Below are 17,338 nucleotides of genomic sequence, written 5' to 3' on the forward strand. Positions count from 1 at the left end.
AGCTTTTATAAAATACTGAAATTAAAACCCAACTATAGCCTCAGGTTTTCTTAACATTCTGTTTTTTGATTCATTCGCTTATGTTGGATAATAAAAAAGTTAGGCACTTTAACAACTACCCCTGTTTTTCGTCAATACAGGGTGTGTTTAAATAAGTACGGCAAACTCTAGGGGGTAATTCTGCATGATAAAATAATGACAGTTTGCTTTATAAACGTATGCCCGCAAATGCTTCGTTTCCGATATAGGGGGTGTTAAAATTGTTCTTACAAACTGACGATTTATTTATTGCTCTAAAACGGTTTGTGATATGCAAATGAAATTTGGTAGATTTTAAGAGGTAGTTATTGCGCATTTTTTTTCATACAATTTTGAACTTTATATTCACCATTGGCGTGCATACGGGATATATCTAAAATGTTTATACCCGTATGCACGCCAATGGTGAATATAAAATTCTTAATTGCATGCCAAAAAATGCGCAATAACTACCTCTTAAAATCTACCAAATTTCATTTGCATATCACAAACCGTTTTAGAGCAATAAATAAATCGTCAGTTTGTAAGAACAATTTCAACACCCCATATCTCGGAAACGAAGCATTTGCGGGCATACGTTTATAAAGCAAACTGTCATTATTTTATCATGCAGAATTACCCCTTAAAGTTTGCCGTACTTATTTAAAAACACCCTGTATTGACGAAAAACAGGGGTAGTTGTTAAAGTGCCTAACTTTTTTATTATTCAACATAAGCGAATGAATCAAAAAACAGAATGTTAAGAAAACCTGATGCTATAGTTGGGTTTTAATTTCAGTATTTTATAAAAGCTAGAACATTCCACAGGGTGTTCCAAAGTTTGAGAAAAAAACACAGTTTGATTCGTACACCCTGTATACAATGACAATGTACCTGTCTAGCAACAATATTATTACAGCGATAGTGTTAAAGAATAAGGCTATAACATATTAAAAAAATTACTTAAATGTGATATCAGGTTTAGGAAATACAAGTCATTAAAAATGGGCCATTTTTTAGGGTGCCCGTTTTTTGTGCTGGTGAGTGTATATGAGATAATCAGATATTTTGCCAGGGCCACGTCGCGCATTTTTGATATACACTGTATTGCCACTGACATCAATGGCCCCGGAGACTATTATCTCGATTAAAGCGTGGCACGCAATGTGTTACGGAAGTGAACAAACGTCATTGTCTATTTAACTGTATTTTCACTGTTAATTTAATTTAAAATTGAATTCCGTGTCTGCTAACATTAACAACAACAACATTAACATTAACATTGCAATGACAATTTTGTTGTTTTTATCGGTATACATTTTCTATTCCTCTCCATGTCGTTTAATGATTACTGTACTTTCTTATTCCGTTACATTTAGGGATGAAAAAAGTTACAGGAGTAATACTTAAAAAAATTACTAAGGAAGTAAAAATCTTCTCTTGTAGGTAGATGGTATATAATTTATTAAAATTTTTTTCTAAAAAAGATCGAAGTTGGACTTAAAGTGGGTACATCACTAGTACAAAACAAACGTTTTCGGACTAATCAGTCCATCATCAGGTCAGCCAATGAGAGGAATTCTTTCCTTTTTATAATACTTAAAACATTATAAATAATTCTACAATGTTTACTTCAAAGAACTCTCCTTGGAAACAGTTATACTTCTTGAAACGCTTTTGCACTGCTGAAATAGTCCTGGGAGATCGTATGGCTCTCTCACAAATTTAGTTCACAAGAAGCCTTTGTGTTAGGGTTATCAGTCACAAAAGTGGACAAGAAAACAAAATATCTTTCAACGTCATCCTTTAATGAAATGTTTGCTATTTTTAATTCTGGGGTATAATGGTCACTGCCACTATTTGCTCCTGTAAACACAGGATCTTATTGCTGAATGTTGTTAAGCTACTGGAGCGATTTTTCTTTACCATTTTTAGTCTAGTCAAATTTGTGTCTGTTCAAAGATCCCATGAGTTAGAAAAAAAGGGAAGTCCACAGATGTTAGATCTGGTGAATAGGAGGACTTATAGGGAACTTGGAATTGAACAATGTACAATGAGGTGGTAAAGTAAAGGTACTGCACCAAGTGTCCACTCTGTCACAGCCCTGGTCTCTTCTTTCGCAAGTTTCATGCAAATTTCTCAGGGTTTGAAGATAACAAATACAATTGGTTCCTGGAAAATTTGAACTCTATGTTGTTTTGAGTCTTTGTAGTGTCAACACGCTCTGACAAGGGTTCAATGAATGAGGAGAAGATTGTTTTCTAAATTAAAACGGGAAATGACGGGACTTGGCTGTATACCATGTAGTTAAAAAACTCTAACATCGAAGTAAAAAAACTCTTTAGTAGTAGGTATAATTTAATTAAAAATCTCAAAAACCCAGATAGGTTACATAAATGTGTTCAGAACGAACGAGATTGTTTTCAACCCAGAAAACTTTAAAACCAGAAATTAAAAAAGTTCTGGAACTTAATGTCTTTTCGTACATCTAATAGTGTTTTGTTGGTCATTTTGTCATATAAGCGATTGTTTTTGCAATTTTTGATCTTTTTTCAATAGTATGTTATATTGTGATATACTGAGTACAAACAAGGTAAGCATGGAATCTTCTTTACCGACGACGGAAAAACATACCAAGCGTTTAGCAAAGTTTGCACCCACGGTTCTAGTATTCCATGGCATTTATCTTTGGTAGACAAGGAAAGCCATTTTCCTAACTTTGACATATTTGGCTATCGTTTGTTTTGTGCCATAGACTAGTTGCCCTATGTCAGCTGTCATGTGCTCGTATGACCCTACGTCTTATCTACTTATGGTACTGTGTGATTACAAGGGTCAGTAACTTCCAAAATGACAATTTTGATCAGTTTTTGTGTATTTCTTGCAGCTATAGCAACCATAGTTTTCACTGTTCGAAAAGTTTTGTCTATAAAAATATTGTTGTACTGAATATAGCACAATACTCGATTTTGGACGTTATGATGACTCATGTTGCGATATACATGTATACATATCTAATAACGGTATCAACAGTTCTCTTCTATGGGGTCAGCAACTGGCTCCTAAAGATGTACATGGTAGGACTAATTTACAATAATCCTGGAACTTATTCAGTAACAGTAATATGAGCCATCCCATAGATTGAGAGCATAAATGAATTTTACTGAATTTTGATTTAATATATCGCCCCAATAAGACAGTTTCTTTAAAAAACTGCAATTTAAATATTTCTTACTACATATAATTCACGGTGTTTTACAAATTTATGTATATGTGTGAATTTGAAAAAAAAAAAAAGAAAACGTGTTTATTGAAAACTTTTAAATTAATGCTTCTAATTTCTGAATATTCTAGTTAACAGTGTATTAGTATAATGCATTATTAATTCGTTACTGAAATAATATCCTGCAATGGCAGTAAGTTTCGGAATAAACAGTTTATTATCGGATATAAAGTTCCACTTGAATAAAAATATTAACAATGAACAATTTTTTCAGAAATGTAATATATCAATCATGTGATAAGTTATTAATTTTTTAACCTAAAGTATACATCCTATTCCTGCTCTTTAGGGACAGTAACTTACAAAATATAACTCAGGTTTCAATCGATTTCATGTATTATATTTATAAATCGATTTTCGGTCTTATTCGTTTTCGGTTTTCGATCCTATCCGCAAAAACTCGACTCTTAAGCATGCTGCAGATTGAAAAATCCATAGGAGTAATGTCTGGCAATCTTGGAGGCCACATTTCATTTCCACCTCTACCGATCTACCCAGAAAACATTCTCGTTTAGTGAACTTCTAGAAAAAAATGCCCAGGAACACCGTTCTGCTGCAAAATGATATTTGGTCCTTCGAATCTGTCATCATCCAAAGTTGACTTATATCCAACCGGCCGTGTTACCCGGTAACGCACGTTGAAAACGGGAGAGCCGTGGAATTCGCGAATACGTCGTTTTCGAGGACGTCAGCTGAAATAAGCCCACCCCTGCAATTACCAACTACCTTGAAGTTGGTTGTAGTTGGTCTATAATCGGTAAAGCCAAATGAAATTTTCTACAGTGGTGTTCAAAAAATATAAGCGTATGCGTCAATTTATACCTTATTTAAAACTGAACCCACTTTAGTCCAAATCTTGATAATTGTGATATTTATATACAGGGTGTTTCATTAATAATTGTCCATATAGTAACTGGAGAAAACACAAAATACGAAGATTTAACCCAAAATACCTAAATAAAATGTGGTTCCTTACTGAGTTCCAGGGTGTTTTATCTAAAAATTTAAAAACTATTTTTGCTCAGCATTTTAAAACTATTCGACGTATCCTTTTTATACGTGGCAGAAAGTGCGACTACTATATACCCTACTAAATTATAAACAAACGTTTCTAGCTACTACCAGAGGCGTACGATAGGGATAGTGAATGGTTGATCCTTCTCAAATTCTTCGCCACTGGAGGAATTACTATTTTAGTGCCATTTTTAGATTCTCCAATACTTTCTACCCAAATAATATACTCTTCATTGGTAACTATAAAGTCATTAGTTTTCGAGATATTTGAAGTTAAATATGGAACGGTACAGTTATTTTGATTAATTTATGATATAATATGATTCATACGATTAAAATTTAAAAATTATTTGTACCCAGTACTTTAAAACTATCTGGCGTATTCTTATCATACTTAACAGAAAGTGTAGGTACTGTACACCCTACTAAATTAAGATAAATAAACGTTTCTAGCTACTATCAGAGGCCTACGACAGGGGATAGTGGCTGGTTGGCCCTTCCCAAGTTCTACGCCACTGACGAAATTGCTAATTTAGTGTAATTTTTTTTTATTTGCCAATACTTTTTATGTAAATAATATACTCTTCATTCGGAACGATAAAATTATTAGTTTTCGAGATATTTGAAATTCAAATTAAACCACATAATACATTAATCAAAATAACCGTGTCGTTTCATTTTTAACTTCAAAGATCTCGAAAGCTAATGACTTTATCGCTACGAATGAAGAGTATATTATTTTCATAGAAAGTATATAGAATCCAAATAAATAACATAATTTAGTAGTTTGTACAGTAACTATACCCAGTGCCCAGTATGAAAAGGATACGCCGAATAGTTTTAAAATGCTGAGCAAAAATAGTTTTTAAATTTTTAGATAAAACACCCTGTAACTCAGTAAGGAACCACATTTTATTTAAGTATTTTAGGTTAAATCTTCGTATTTTGTGCTAATGTTTCTCCAGTTACTATATGGGCAATTATTAATGAAACACCTTGTATTATGATTTTGTATAACTGCAGATCTTATTTAATATTCTTACGTATAACTGAAGCTTTATTTTCCATTAATAAACTGTAACAACCTAATCCGTTTCAGTGACATATGCTTTGATTCAACCCACTTTTAACATCGTCATGACTTTGGACGATCTCTGATAGCCAACTATGAGTCTGTGATATACACTGTCAATTTTTGTTAAATCGTGTGACAATTTTATGTACGAGCAGCTCTATATGAGAGCAATGATCATTCATATAATAGATTCACGTGAATAAATTATTTAAAGCTGTGATATACAATAACGCTGCGACTAATCGCTAGTATATGAGATGATCCGATTAACAAAAAATTTATTATAAATACAGCTCCCTACCGAACCATGGCCGGGAGAGAAATCCTGTCTGCATAAATCTTAGGTGGGTGTATGACCGACGACAGCGTTTGTCATCGGCCATGCTTCGTTGCGGGAGCTGTACTAAATTCTACAGTCTAACCGATCTTTGTGCGCATGTCAAATACTAATTAATTTGGTCAACAGTACTGTATACGTTTTTTGGCAATCGCCAAATCAGGGGTGAGTGAGGGTAGGGGCCTATCTTTAAAATAAAAATTGTTAAGAGGCAACAGTAGCGATCAACAGGTAGCAACAAACGCGGTCCAAGATTGCGGCTGTAATTTTGAATATTTTGTCGAGATGTTTGGCACACATATTCGTAATATAATAAAGAATGGCGGTACAGAGCCCAATTTGAGAAATATGTTAGTATGTGGAAATTACTCTATAACTAAATAAAATATTGCAAAAAGAAGCCTGTACCGCCATTAAGAAGAACAAAAAAATAAACTTTCTTCAAATAAACTTTTTTATCCCATGCCTAGATTTTGTGTCATATTGAACCTAGTAAAAATTTTTATCTCTAACAAGAAATCGAACTTATAACTAAATAACTGATTAATCAACATAGAGAAAGTGTCACTATCATTTTGACAAACCTGCGTCAGATTTCTGTTATCTGCATAGGGATTACGAACACTCGATACGAATCGTATCCGCCATGTTTTACCGTAGCGCCGTAGAATGTTCGTAATCCCTATACAGATAACAGAACAGAAATCTGGCGCAGGTTTGTCAAAATGACAGCGAGACTTTCTCTATGTTGACTAATCAGTTATTTAGTTATAATATGTTCGATTTCTTGTTAGAGATAAAAAATTTTACTAGGTCCAATATGACACAAAATCTAGGCATGGGATAAAAAAGTTTATTTGAAGAAAGTTTATTTTTATGTTCTTCTTAATGGCGGTACAGGCTCCTTTTTGCAATATTTTATTTAGTTATAGGGTAATTTCCACATACTAACATATTTCTCAAATTGGGTTTTGTACCGCCATTCTTTATTATATTACGAATATGTGAGCCAAATATCTCGACAAAATATTTAAAATTACAGCCGCAATCTTGGACCGCGTTTGTTGCCAACTGTTGATCGCTACTGTTGCCTCTTAAGGTACCATACCTTGGGACGTCCTTGTTTTCCCTTTGTTGGTAACTTATGTCCCAGGGGTACAAGATCATCTTCTATGTCCCAACAGCTTGGGACATATAGAACTGTACTTAAATTCTAGACATAGTGCAGCAATAAAAAAGTGCGAGTATACAGAGTTTTATGTATGGATAGCCTCAGTTATCTCGGAAATGGCTTGAACGATTTTTATAGATTTTAGTGTGTAAGGGTCTTGTGATGCGACAGATATGCTGGTATTTACATTGCTGTCAGATCCTCCGTTTTTGCGGAGATCTAATTTAACTTTTCTTTTTCCCTCAAGAAATACTGATTATTTTTATGCAGCAATAAAAAAGTGCGAGTATACAGAGTTTTATGTATGGATAGCCTCAGTTATCTCGGAAATGGCTTGCACGATTTTTATAGATTTTAGTGTGTAAGGGTCTTGTGATGCGACAGATATTATGCTGGTATTTACATTGCTGTCAGATCCTCCGTTTTTCTGGAGATCTAATTTAACTTTAATCTAACTTTTCCTTTTCCCTTAAGAAATACTGATTATTTTTCATGTAATGTTCTCTATACCCTATACGTTGGTAGGTAGAATATAATGTAGATTCCTAAACAGCTTACAAGATGGCACCACATGAATGGCTAGGCATGAATGACACCACTGGTATTTACATTGCAGTCAGATCTTCCGTTTTTCTGGAGATCTAATGAACTTTAATTTAACTTACTCTTTAAGAAATACTGATTATTTTTCATGTAATGTTCTCTATACCCTATACGTTGGTAGGTAGAATAGAATGTAGATTCCTATACAGCTTACAAGATGGCACCACATGAATGGCCAGAGGTACATACCATGCTAAGGTACAGTACTGTCGGTATCTGCAACGAGTAACGCAAATTGTAAATATGGAGAGCGATTTTAACGAAATTATCGGTTTGTGCGACAAAGACGAAAAGACATCGTATACGTCTTATGGAAAATGTAATGTAACTCAAATCCATTAAAATTTACACGAATAGATTCGTCTCGATATTACAATAATTTCATACCGTTGCGCCAACTCTGAATTTTTATTAATAAGGCGTAAATTGATATAAAAATCTCAAAAAATCAAATAGGTATGTACGTGAGTTGAATCAGAAAAGAGATTTTGCGGATCGGCAGTTCATAAAGGTTTCTGCGGGTATTAAGGCAGAGGCTTAATCTTATCTCATAGATAATAAAGTAGGTAAAATTTGGTCAGTCGCACCAAAGTTCCTCTAATTGGCTTAGCTCACGGTGGGTTAAGCTGTTTTCATTAGCGACTAGACTAATAGTATTTATGAATATGACAGTTTTACGACAGAATACGATAGTTATTAATCAAAATTCATAGGTAGCGCAATGATACGAAATTATTGTAATTTAGGGACGAATCTATTCGTGTAAATTTTATAACAGTTTATAAAATTTAAGAAACCGAAAAACATAAGTATCTTGCATATACCTAAGATATCATTTTGCTGAGATGATGGAGATATGTGAGACACTATTGTTTCAAAGGTCATTAGTACAAACTCAAATGGTCAGTCAACCTGGACAAACTTTAAGAGCATAGGCGCAAAATTTAGGGTCACTGCTGTTTAAATACATTCATTTTTTTCGACTCCTGAGAAAATGAATTTTGAAAAATTAAAACGCAGAATAAAAGATTAAATTATTACTGAGGGCCGAAAGTCCCTGAAAACCTCGATAATGTTTATTTTATTAAGTTACAGGGGTGAAAATAAAAGAGAAAATTTAGTGGGATTCTTAATTTCAAATATCTCATTTAAAAGAAACTTTTTATTTATTCTAAGGGACTTTCTGCCCTCGGTAATAATGTAATCTTTCATTCTGCGTTTAAATTTTTCAAAAACTTTCATTAGTTTTTTCAGGATTCGAAAAAAATTAATGCATGTAAAAAGCGTTGGCCCGAAATTTTGCGCTTACGCTCATAAGTTAAATTATATCATCGTATGTGTCAGAAGTCAAACGTTGGAGTTTAAAAAAGATTTTCAAATTCACATATTTTTGTGCGTAGATGTCAAATGTTGTTCGTAAGTGTTCAGACAATAACGCATTTTAGAACTTTAAAAGTAAACAGTAATGATTTACTTAATTTTCACTTTATTATATCTTCTATGGCAGATATTGGGAAATGATAATTATTTCACTATGAAATAATAATAATGAATGTATCTATTATGTATGTGAAAGATTATTGCTTTTGGCACTAAATATTTTGTCTGAACTGTTATTAGGTCAAGAGTTGATGCTTAAATATCTTTTTCTCTAGTATTGATTATCTTATTAATTGTAGTGGTAGAATATGTAGTTATTTGTCTACTATTATTGTAAATTGACTAAAAAATTTATAGTGTCCAAAAAATATCAATATTTTAAAAAGAGTAAACTCTTTAGTTGGCTGTATACCTTCGGTAAGACAACGTAGAATGAAGTAAACACTTCTGTTGTATGTAGGTATGTATGAATTTATTAAAAACTCTTTAAATTTATCCACAAGGTAGTGGAAAATTATAAAACAAAAGGTTTTCGGTCTAAACTGACCATCATCAGTGTGAACGTCCGGTGTACAAGTATTTGGAACTAGCCACTTCATTAGGTGTGAAAACCTCTAAATTACATTGTTACAAGCGACATTAAATCGATGTATTAAGATTATTGAGAACCATGTGGATGTATTTCATCCTTTCTCGAAAGATGCACGTAGTTCTCAGGTGAGAGGTAACGACCAACTTGGTCCCAAAATACAGAGGCCATAACCATTCTGGCGGTTTGTTGCATCTTTGGTCGTTTTGGGCAGACTTCTCGGGGTTCTATACACGCTGATTTTATTCCGGAATAAAGTGATGGATCCATGTTTTATCCATTGTGATATACCGACGCAAAAACTTCGGCTTATTCCGATTTAACATGTCCAAACAGCGCCGAGATTCATAAATTCGTTGCTGTTTTTGCTCTGGTGTGAGAAAACTCAGCACCCATTTGCAAAACAACTTTCTCATACCTAAAGCTATCTCTTGCAACTTTACTTTGCGGTTTTCCATAATAATTTTCAGCATTTTGCCATGTTTTCGGGAATAACTGCATCATTTGGCCTTCCGGAGCGCTCAGCATCATTGGTGTCGGTACGACCGCCTTTGAATTAAGCAAACCATCGTATAACGATTGTAATCGATGTAGCAGAGTCCCGGTAACACTTTTTGAGGATTGGCTCAAAAAGTTTTAGGCTCAGTTTGCAGTTTGGACGGTATTTTTTCCCATCAAATAAGAGTGATAAATCAATACACGAAATTGCTTTGAATCCATTGTTTTGACACGAACATTTTGACAGTATGATTTTGAAGGTTATGACTACGGAAATGACAAATAGAAAATTCATTAGAGTCGCCATCTCATGGTCAGGCCCGGGACTTATTGACCGACGTGTTAGATTTAGTTTAGCTGTATGTAAAATAAAAATTGTCCTCCTTATTTTCTTGAAGCTATCGTTAATAGAGTCTATATGATAATGCAATTATATCAAATGAATCATTTTTATTTATGATTGCGGTAAATTTACAAACATAAACATCAACTCTTGATCTCTAAAATTTGTACAAAGTTGACAAACTTGAATTAAGGTTACATTTACAAGGGTTGTCTACTCCGACTAACCAATGAACATTAACCACGCGATTACGTCACGAGAGTACAGTAATTTGAATCGTAATATGATTAATCGGTATTTTCATGTCTTTGATGTATGGAAAATAGTAAAGATAGTTGTAAAATAAAGATGTTTAGTAGATTATAATACCTAATTATGGAAAACTGTTGATATTTGGTTGCCTCGGTACTTAAAACTAATCAGGACCGTTTGTTCACGTTTATCCAACGGTTAATGCAAGATTTACTGAAATCTAAGAGTTCAATCTCCATTCTACACTGAAAATTTGTCGCTTATACTATACTGAATTTTCATCAATACTGGATTAACTATTAATACACCAGTTAATAGGGAAAAAATTCATCGATTTCACGTAAAAATGTTAAGCAGGGTTTTGAAGGTTTTAAACGATAGATGAGGGATAAATGATGATAATTCCGTGAAGACGTACAGCTAATATTTCTTCTTCTTTTTTCTAAACAGTTACAAAGAATGAAAAACTCAGTTTTTTGACTAAATCGTTTCTTGTACATTTTAGAGAAAAATGTTTCAAATAAATATTGTAGATCTTAAAAAGTTCTTTAACTTGGTGGGACAAGTATTAAAATATATAAAGAATTGACCGAGATAATTGTAAAAAACTCTCATTTTTGCACTAATTTATAAATGTTAATAACTGTATTTTTTGCACAACGATATTTAATTTAACTACTTTAGATTATGCCAATTAAAGGGTTATTTCAGTGTGCTAAATTTCAACCAGATTGACCAAATAGTTTATGAGTTATTCAATTTGTTTATCCCAGAGAGCAATTGTTTAAACAACTGTTCTTGCCCTAACAGTGACTCTAGAGATATTTTACAAATCCCAATCGATTATTTGAGACTTTAATTTTAAGATGTATTGAAAATGTTTTAAGATTTTATCAAAATTGTTATTAAAAAAACCGTCTGAAAAAGACCCTACTTTTTAGGTTATAAACAATTGGAATAACTTTGACAGTTTTTATGATACACGCTTGTATGTAGGTTCACTGAAAAGCTGGTGAAAAAATATACTTTAAAATTGTAAGAAGAATTTTATGTGACCAATATAAATCAAGTTAGAATTTTTTTTCAATAAATCATATTTCCATTGTTTATAAACATTAAGAGCTGAAAATTGAATGAGTTGTTTAAGAAAATCTATATTTTATGATCCACTTCATATATTGCATATGCGGTGAAAAAATAAAAAGTCACGACTACTCATGACCCGTTAAACTGATGGTATTCGTGAAACACCGCCAACGAATGTGAAGGTGAGAATAGCTTCGTTTTATTTTTTAGAATGGAATCTCAATTTAAAACAATTTACAATTAATTCAACTTTTATGTGCAGAGCTCAACAAATCTGGGTACCGAACTAAAGTAGCAGATGAAGATGCAGACGTATTAATAGTGCAGACATCTCCTTTACGAACATACATATGAACCTGACAAGATCGTTGTAATAATTTGTAATGATACCGATATAATCATCATATTGACGCAACTCTCTGTTCCGGACAATTACATATATTTTGAAAGAAAAAAAAAAGCGAAAAAGGACAATCTATCTATCTATTATAGTTGTAATAGGTTTAAACAATCTCATATAAGAAAATACGTTGGGTTCTTCTTATATAGTTTTACTGGGTGTGATACAACTTTTTAGATCTGATAAATATTTTTATGACGAGAATGCTAACAAGGAGGACATCATGAAAAACGGATATATCATTGTTGCTTTGTATTCTGCTGCAATTGATGTTACATATAAAAAAACACAATAACATATTGGCATTAAATGAGTTACGATTTTTACAATTTGTAAGAAATACAGGGAAAAAAATTTGCGTTTATCATCAATTACAACACTGGTTAGGTAAAAAACTGGATGCTACCCATACCCAATATGGATAGAAAAAGACTGATATGGATTTTGAACCCATTTACACCTTATATTGTTTGACTCCTTAAGTGATATTAAAACAAATAGCATGTGAATGTGACAAGATGTGGCTGTAAAAAATATGGTATAAACTGTACGGATCTTTGTACACACTGTGCAGAGTGTGCAGTGGAAGAACAGGAGAAAAAATGTTGCAATCGCGCTGCAGTGGTTCTTGACGATGTCGAGTCAGACTTTGTAGACGATGAACTAACTGTAACTTGCCGAGAAGTTTAGAAGTTGTAGCTGTTCACTAGAATAATCAAATTAAAATTCATAAACAATGTTTTATTTTTTATTTTTATACTTATTACATGCCTACCTAGACAAATATTAATAGCTTCTTTCAATTAAATCATAATAAAACAAAAATTATTTTTTTAAAAACTATTAAGGACTTTTATATACTTTTAATTATTGCAATTAAAATAAATAAATATTGTATTGTACTAATTTATAATTATTTTATACTTATATAAAAAATATACTTTGTTTAATAAAATTTAAAGAATTTTTACGAAATACTTGTAAAATTCAATAACTTTTATAGTATAATTGAATCAATTGATTTTCACGGGATTTTCCCATTTTCCCGGAAGTTGAAATTTGCACAGTTTTTATTATTTTTTTGAGCTAACCCAGTTAAAAAAAGAAGGTTGCGCGAGCTATGGAAGGTGATAATTTATTGCAGTTTTTTTTCCAAAAAAGGAAGCGAAGCTCGAACAGTTCCCACCTTCACTTTCGTTGGTGGTGTTTCACGAGTACCGTCAGTTAACGATACCGTTATAATAATAAGTTTTTTTATTATTTCACTGCCTATGCAATCTATACACTGGATCATAAAATATAGATTCCCATAAATACAATATGTTCAATTTTCAGCTCTTAATGTTTATAAACAAGGCAAAATTGATTTATTAAAAAAATAATAACTTGATTCATATTAGTCATATACAATTATTTTTTCTATTTTAATATGTATTTTTTCATCAGCTTTTCAGTGAGCCTACATGCAAACGTGTGACATAAAAACTGTCAAAGTTATTCTAATTGTTTATAACCTAAAAAGTAGGGCCTTTTTCAAACGGTTTTTTTAATAACAATTTTAATAAAATGTTAAATTTTTTTAATATATCTTAAAAATAGAGTCTCGAGTAACTGATTGCGATTTGCTAAATATCTCTAGAGTCACTGTTAGGGCAAGAACAGTTGTATAAACAATTGCTCTCTTGGATAAACAAATTGAATAACTTATAAACTATTTGGTCGATCTGGTTGAAATTTGGCACACTTAAATAGCCCATTAAATAGCATAATTTAAAGTAGTTAAATTATATATCATTATGCAAAAAGTAAAGTTATCAATATTTATAAATTGATGCAAAAAACATGGTTTTTTGCAATTATCTCGGTCAATTGTTTATACATTTCAATATGTGTCCCACCAAATTAAAGAACTTTTTAAGGTCTACAATATTTCTTTGAAACATTTTTCTCTAAAATGAACAAAAAACGTTTTATCGTCAAAAAACTGAGTTTTTCATTCTTTGTAACTGTTTAAAAAAAAAGAAGAAGAAAAATTAGCTGTACGTCTTCACGGAATTATCATCAGTTATCACTCCTCTACCGTTTAGCACCTTCAAAACCCTGCTTAACATTTTTTCATGTTTTTTTACCTATTAACTGGGGTATAAATATATACCGTCCATAGAGGTCAGCTAGGATTATGTGAATTAGAATTAGTTGTATAATTTATTGTAAGAATTTAAATAATAGGTAATAAATTTGGCCACACTACAGCCTATACCCGGCATTCTAAAATGTCATCAACATTATTATTACGTTAATACATAATGAAATTTTAACGTTTTAACCTACCTTATAAATATAATATATTCTTATTTAAGCTCCTACAATACATACGATATACAACTATGGTAAATAACTTTTCATGGATAATTCAAAATAAGTTTTTATGGGAAACAACACCAAAATTTCAAATACAAAATTATAAAGTAAACTAGGATATATAAGATAAATAATAACACAAATAATACACATGCATACACAATAATACACATTCGAAGATCGTTACCGCAACAAATAAGTCTCCCCACCACATTCGAAGTAGGCAACTGTAGTAAATGTCTAATAATCATGAACTTGAACTAAGTTTACTTATGACAGTATTTTATTATTTTTTGAATAGACTGCTTTGTAGCTTGTTAATTTTACTTCGTTGTAATATTTTAATCTGTGATTTAGGTAGGTGACAAAGTCTGATTATCGTAAGTACTCCCTCACGTCAGTAGGTCTGAACTTTCACTGGTTATCGAAATATATTTTTGATTTATAGAGTATTGTCTAATTTCTGAAGTTACGGAATTAAATGGTTTTTAAATTGATAGTGTTTTATTTGAACCCATTCCAAAAATAACATCATAGCAGACAACCACCGGACCTAACACCGTACGAATACAAAACCACGGGACAGATTTTTTCAAAATCTCACAGGGACTGAAGCAGGGAGATGGGCTGGCCCAACATTGTTTAACCTGGCATTGGAGTATGTAGTTAGGCACATGCAAACTGGACGAGCAAACCTACTGACCTTCACAACGGTTCAACTGGCCGCTTATGCCGATGATATTAATATTATGAGTAGAACATCAACATGAGCACAGGAAACATACGCAGAGTTTAAAACGAAAAGGCTAGGTCTGGAAATTAACGCAGAAAAAATAATGATACATACGAGAAGAAATAAAATATATTCCCACAAAACATACATGAAGATGACATTGAAACGGTTGGAAAGTTTACATACCTGAGAGGAGAAATATATGGCGACTGATCAGAAGATGAAGAAATACGGAAGAGAATAACGTAGGCAAACGGAGCTTATTTTGCCCTCTCCCATATATTTCGGTCTAAAAGTGTCCACCGAAATACAAATATGAGAATCTTTAAAACTTTAATTCGACCGATAGCATGGCAGTGAAGCATGTGTCCTGAAAGAAACATCCAAGAACAAACTCGACACATTCGAAAGGAAAGTATTCGATACAACGAGCTTTATCAACTTTATAAGGAAACACTTCATTAAAATACAAAGATTGCAATGGGCCGGACATAAATGAGAGAGGATATCTTGGACTTGACGCCCGGGTACTTCGCACTTCTGGTTGATCCGGCCCTGGTAAAAATTACTTGTTGATAATATAGTTTATGTGTATCAATGCATTTAAAAAGGGATAAAAATTGATTAAAACTTAGTGAATGTATTTAAGCTGTTACCAAGACAAATAATATACGCCCATATCAACAAACTATACATGTTTAAGCTGTACAATTTATTCAATGCTAGGTGCATCGGACTTATGACTTTTAAACTAAGACACCTAAATATGATTATAAGAATTAATATCGAGGTTAGGTCTCGTTGAACATTGCATTTGTATTTCTTTTGGCTATCATCGTATCTGCATCTTTTGAATATTGTCTTTCTTAAATAAATTTTATCTTTTATTTTACATTTTCGCACTTGCAACATCATGTTTTGTAATATTATAGTTCCTTCCATATTTTCTACTATAACTACTTCACTTCTTCATCTAGCCATTCACGTCCACATCTGAACATAAGCCTCTTAAAGTCTTCCTTTCCATTGTTTTTTGTTGTACGCTACTTGTAGCCAATTTTTCCCGGCAGTTCGTTTCAGATCATCTGTCCATCTCATAGGAGGTCTGCCTCTGGGTCTTTTGTGTTCGTATGGTCTCCAGGTTAGAATTGTTCTGTGCCATTTGTTAAGATCGCTCCTATAGCTACATGTCCAGCGTATTCCCATTTCAATTTTAGTGATTTTTGAACTAGGGATGGGAAAAACCTACCGGTTTTTTACTTCGCAATAACCGGTTTTACCGGTTGTTTTTTTGTCCCGAATTATAACCGATTTTTTTTAAGTAAAAACCGGTTATTAGGTTTTTACGGTGATTAAGATTAGATTAGGTATTATTTCGGATGCCAATCAGAATTAATATTCTCAAGTAATTATTCCAAACAAAACCATAATTCAAATTTTATTTTATAAACTACAGAAGCAAACTGAAAGTGCAATCTCACAACAGCCAACCGCCTAATGGTTCCCATTACCCGTTTTGTTTAGACAATTTTAACCTATGAAAAAAATTACAAAAACCAGCTGATTAAAAAAACAAATCACATGCAGTTATCCTTTAGGTAGTTAAGTTTAGTTTGCATAAAATAGTTTTTAAGAAAAACATATTGGGAACAACTTACCGTGAATTTTGTAAACCACGTATATTATAACGATTACTGCAAAAAGTCTACTATGCTCACACAAGAATCAAACAACAGTGAATAAACATCTGCAACGATGTCGCTGCTTCTCTGCATTGTCGGTAACGTGACGCCAGTGTCAGGAAGTATTTCAAAGCGCGTAATTTAAATAAAACTGGTTGGCTCTCATTACCCAATGGCTCCCATTCCCCCCTAAAGGCTTCTATTTTTACTGGTTTAATCTGTGGTATCCTATTATTGTCCGTATTTGGTGGGTTCTTTCATTTGATACCTCTTTTCCAATTGAATTCTTCAGATCTTTCTCCTGCCATCTGTACACGTCCTTTTACTACTCTGAAAATACTTTCAGTTATTTTTATCCGTGAAATTATTAGTACAGTCAAACCTGCCATATCCGGATCAATGTGGCGACAGACCGATCCGGATATCAAGACCACTACTTCTTTTACAGTCTCTGAAACGTTTTCTCCTTCATACATTCCAGTAATCAAGCGCCGTCAATAACTTTCGTCGATA

This window comes from Diabrotica virgifera, chromosome 2 (assembly GCF_917563875.1).
Source record: "Diabrotica virgifera virgifera chromosome 2, PGI_DIABVI_V3a".
Classification (NCBI taxonomy): Eukaryota; Metazoa; Arthropoda; class Insecta; order Coleoptera; family Chrysomelidae; genus Diabrotica; species Diabrotica virgifera.